The following is a 5,347-nucleotide window of genomic DNA, read 5'->3' on the forward strand; positions in this document are numbered from 1 at the left end:
GAAGATGAAGAAGGAAAGAAAAAAGACCAAGACCAATAATAATAATAATAATAATAATAATAATAATAATTACAAAACAATATCTCCCTACAATTATTTCACTAGTACGATTATTATGTCCTTGTTATACGGGTCTTGAACATTAGGATAGGTGGATTATTGTTGTGTGCTGTGATTGTTATCTTATATTTAAATCACCTCGATCGACTATTATACAAGGCAGCTTTGGGGAGGATTCAAGGTTAAACACACACACACACACACACACACACACACACACACACACACACACACACACACACACACACTCAAAAGCTGGATTAATGACGATGCGGCAGCCCCGTCAATACCTGCCTCAAAAAAATCATGAAGTATTTCAAAGGCTTTTTCAAGAAAATCATTAATGGTTTTTCCAGTGCCCGGCTGAACCCAGGCTTTGAGGCGCGTCACACTCCCGGGCCGGGCTGCGTGTGTGTGTGTGTGTGTGTGTGTGTGTGTGTGTGTGTGTGTGTGTGTGTTCCATAGATACCCAAAAAAGTAGACCTAGCAATATCGACGCCGAATGAAACGCAAACAAACAAACAAGAAATCATAAAACTGAAAATACACCACAATTTTGGGATTCTTTTGTTTATAATAATAATGTGCGTGTCTGTCGGTTTGCCTGTCTAGCTCTGCCTGTTTGTCTTTCCGTCCCCTTGTCTGTCCATCTATCTGTCCGTCGGTCTGTTACATAATGACGCTGTTATGTAAAGTTAATGACAGGCTGATGCAGAAGTGATGTGTTTTTCTGTTTTATTTTATTTGTTTCTCTCACGATCGGAAAGCATATCGAGTTTTGTCCGAAAGAATATGATGTGACGTCCATTAGTTCTTCTGGAGGCGTAGGAAAAGGAGGAGGAGGAAAAGGAGAAGGAGGAAAAGGAGAAGGAGGAAAAGAAGGATGAGGATGAGGAGGAGGAGAAGGAGGAGGAGGAGGAGGAGGAGGAGGAGAGAGAAATATAGGAGAACAAGGAGAAGGAAAAGGAGGAGAAGGAGAACGCTGAGGAAAGAGAGAAAACAAAGAAAAAGAAGGAGACCACGAAGAAGAAGAAAAATAAAAAAGAACAGGAATAAGATGAGGAAAAATACCAAAAAACAGGAACAAGAAGGAAGACAAAACAAAGAAAACAAAGAAAAAGGAACAACGGGAAAGTAAAAACCAAAAGACAAAGCAAAAGAGGAACCAGAAGAAGAAGAACAAGAAGAAGAAGAGCAAGAAGAAGAAGAAGAAGAAGGAGGAGGAGGAGGAGGAGGAGGAGGAAGAGGCAAATAACACACACCATCCGCCACTCGCTTTGAAGTCCACAACGAGACTGAACTTCTGAAACTTGGCAACAGGCGGCAACAAATCCTCTCCCGGCTGACTCAGAGAGGACTTGTAAGGCTTGGAAGGCGTGAGTGTATGGCAGAGGAGGAGGAGGAGGAGGAGGAGGAGGAGGAATGATGGGAGATGAAGGAGAAACAGGAGAAGGAGGAGGAACAGAAAGAGAAGAAGGAGGAATCTGAGACACGTAAAATAAAATAGAACAAGTATTAGAACAAGAACAAGAGGAAGACCACGAAGAAGAAAAATATAAAGAACAAGAATTAGATGAAGAAAAACACCAACAAGAAAAGGAGGAAAAGTAGAAGGAGTAAGCTCGGGAAGTAAATGAAAAAAAAAGGAAAACGAACAAGAAGAAGAAAAACAAAAACAAGATCAAGAAAAAAACAAGAAAAAAAAGAAGAAAAAAAGAACGAGAACAAGAGGAAAAAGGGTGAGTGATACAGTGGCTATGTCTCTCTGGTTATATATGTTTTTAACTCTAAGAAATAAACAATTGCCTTAGAACATCCAGAATGATTTGATTAACGAGGAGGAGGAGGAGGAGGAGGAGGAGGAGGAGGAAGATACGTACAGTGGAAATATCTCTCTAGTTTTTGTGCATCTGTTTGTCCAAGGAAGAAAATAGTTATCTCAAAACACCCAAAATAATCTAAATACTATCAAATAATTCCTATAATCACTGTCCTCATTATACCTGCGCGACACGTGGCGAGTCTCTCTCATTAACTAAACGCTGCACAGGTAAGTCTACATCTACCTGGCCGCTCACATTTTAATCTTCTTAGGTGGCCCTAACTTTTTTTTTGTTTGTTTTTTTTTGGGGGGAGGGGGTTAAGATTCGTTGTTTCCCTTCAGTTGCTTGCTACGTGTGTGTGTGTGTGTGTGTGTGTGTGTGTGTGTGTGTGTGTGTGTGTGTGTGTGTGTGCTGTGTAACGTTGCCTCGCCGCCATGTTGTTTTTCCTATGCTTGAAAACACACACACAAACACACGCACAAAAAATACAAAACAACCAACCCACCAACAAAGTAACACACATACACACCAAATACATATAAACACACACTACATATTAACACTACACACACACAGACACTGAACAGACACCGAAGAGACCAGGTAAGTAGTAATCACAGGTCCACATCAAAACTTCTTCACCTTTTTCACATTTGCATTATCGCGTCCACGTGACACCCGCATCTGACCCGCCGCCGCCCCGCCACGAGGAGCCGCCACGAGCAGGTCATAACACAAGGGAGGGTTAGGCCTAGCGGGCACGGTACACGCACAGCTGTCTCGCTCACCTGTGCCACACGATGCTAAGAGGGAAAGAACTTAAACTTTTCACGTACCGGTTGTTTGTGGACGACTTTGTTAGTCTTGAGAAGCCAAGTGTCTTGATGCATTACGTTGTTTACTTTCCCTCGTTGGTCTGTTTGTTTGTTATCAGTGTTTAATAACCTTTTTCTCGTTCCAGTCTGGCACACGACCACTCAACGTCTGTGCCTTGTCTGTATTCTTCTTCCCGCAGCCTCCGGTCCTCCCAGCAGCCTCCCCGCCTTTGGCACCTCCTGCCGGAGGGCGCCCGTCAACACTCACGCTGCGTGGCCGCCACCAGCGCCTCATTGCGGCTGAAGGGGGGGAGGAGAGGGCACACACAGGGGGGCGTCTAAGAGAGGCGGCAGGCGAGGGCGGGAGAGCCTCTCCGTCAACAAATTAGTTTCCCAACGACACCCTAAAGTCAACAGCGCGGGGCCGCGGCCGCTAATCTCTGGTTCACTGCCGCTTGAAAAACCTCCTCGATGATGCGCCGCTAGACTTTAACGCGCCGCCCACCGGCCACACGCCAGCCGCCGCGGAGCCGCCGGCCGGCAGCCTCCTGAGCCCATTTGATGAAGGCGGGAGCAGACCCGGCTGTGATGCGAGGCCACACGGCGGCCAGTCACCCCGCCGCTGTTCAAACAAACATGGCGTCTCAGCAACCCTTCCAACGTGCTCTTTCCAAAAAGTTGCGCGTCAGACGCCTGACGCTTGGCGGCTCTGCTGGACCTGCCGCCCGGGACTCCTGCGCCCCCGCGCCGCCTCGCCAACGAAGGAACTCTGCGCGGCTCGACGGAGGCTTCCAACGCGTGGCTCGAGTCTCGCCTCCGGGAGACGCTGTCCACTACTGAACGACGCCACGCACGTTGATCACACACACTTGTTAATTACGTGTGGGAGGCCGGCGGTGGCGGTGCTGGCCCGTGGCGCGGCGGGAAGCAGCTGAGGTCGGGGAGAGAACAGTGGCAGCGACCCGCTGGTAAAACAATAGGGCCCTGCTGAGGGCAGCTGGGGCGCCTCCCTGCTGTTCCCCAGCCTCTCCTCCCGGCCCGCCGCTCCCCCAGCCGCCCGTCCTACTTTGGGAGAGCCGGGGCGGCGGGGGGTGCGGGAGGGGGCCGAGGGGGCGCGGCGTCGATGAATGGCGCGTCTGATGAAGGCCCGAAACTAACATGGCGGCGCGGGTGAACCCTGCCAGAGGCGGGGCCGTCCCCAGCCTCCGCCATGGCCACGGCTGCACGCACACGCCCGCGGCGCCCGGCTGGACACGCCAAAAATCGGCCCCGAGCCACGCGTCCCGGCACGAGGGTCCTCGGAGGCCCGAAGAGCCGCGGAGCCAAAATATCGGAGGCTGGCCCGCCAGCGGCCGGCGAGCTTAGCAAATGGTGGCGGCAGCAGCGGCGCGGAGCCAGTCATTAAAGGTGAACCTCCCGGCCGCTAATTAAAACACAAGTGTTTTCTCAAAATATTCAAGTCTTGGCATCCCCCGCTGCACCGCGCTCCCCACGCAGGACTCAGGGGCGGAAATATGGCTCACAAACATGAAAATGCATATATAATGTTATGTCTGGCGTGTACCACCGTGTCTGTCTGGCTGTGGGCTGTGCCGAGTGCCGGCTTCGAGTGGGGCAGCAGGAGGGCGGCGAGGCGAGGGCCGCCGCCAGACAAGGAGACTCGCGCCCAGGAACCCGTCGTCTGGCCGCCCCGCCAAGCGCACGGCCGCGCACCGGCGGCGCCAAGGCCGGCCCCGCACACGCCGCCGCCGCTGCCCACGTCGCCGCCGCCGGCTTCCTGAGTTGAGCACGTACGTTCCTGAGTTGAGCACGTACGTTCATGAGTTGAGCACGTACGTCCATGAGTTGAGCACGTACGTTCCTGAGTTGAGCACGTACGTTCCTGAGTTGAGCACGTACGTTCCTGAGTTGAGCACGTACGTTCCTGAGTTGAGCACGTACGTTCCTGAGTTGAGCACGTACGTTCCTGAGTTGAGCACGTACGTTCCTGAGTTGAGCGCGTACGTTCCAGAGTTGAGCAAGTGCGTTCCTGAGTTGAGCACGTACGTTCCTGAGTTGAGCACGTACGTTCCTGAGCTGAACACGTACGTTCCTGAGTTGAACACGTACGTTCCTGAGTTGATCAAGTACGTTCCTGAGTTGAGCACGTACGTTCCCGGGTTGAGCACGTACGTTCCTGAGTTGAACACGTACGTTCCTGAAATGAGTACGTACGTTCCCGGGTTGAGCACGTACGTTCCTGAGTTGAACACGTACGTTCCTGATTTGAGCACGTACGTTCCTGAGTTGAGCACGTACGTTCCTGAGTTGAGCACGTACGTTCCTGAGTTGAGCACGTACGTTCCAGGGTTGAGCACGTACGTTTCTGAGTTGAACACGTACGTTCCTGAGTTGAGCACGTACGTTCCTGAAATGAGCACGTACGTTCCCGGGTTGAGCACGTACGTTCCTGAGTTGAGCACGTACGTTCCTGAGTTGAGCACGTACGTTCCCGGGTTGAGCACGTACGTTCCTGAGTTGAGCACGTACGTTCCCGGGTTGAGCACGTACGTTCCTGAGTTGAGCACGTACGTTCCCGGGTTGAGCACGTACGTTCCTGAGTTGAGCACGTACGTTCCCGGGTTGAGCATGCACGTACGTTCCTGAGTT

General features: G+C 51.4%; 1 long non-coding RNA gene across 1 annotated transcript in view; it reads right to left on the reverse strand.

The window, feature by feature from the left end:
* Positions 1-4,732, reverse strand: part of LOC126998118 (uncharacterized) — an 11,599-nt gene extending 6,867 nt beyond the window's left edge. Inside the window, exon 1 of the long non-coding RNA XR_007752642.1 lies at positions 2,720-4,732. This is a non-coding gene — a long non-coding RNA (uncharacterized LOC126998118). The remainder of the gene's footprint in view (positions 1-2,719) is intronic.
* Positions 4,733-5,347: the final 615 nt, after the last annotated feature.

This window comes from Eriocheir sinensis, chromosome 13 (genome assembly GCF_024679095.1).
Source record: "Eriocheir sinensis breed Jianghai 21 chromosome 13, ASM2467909v1, whole genome shotgun sequence".
Taxonomy (NCBI): domain Eukaryota; kingdom Metazoa; phylum Arthropoda; class Malacostraca; order Decapoda; family Varunidae; genus Eriocheir; species Eriocheir sinensis.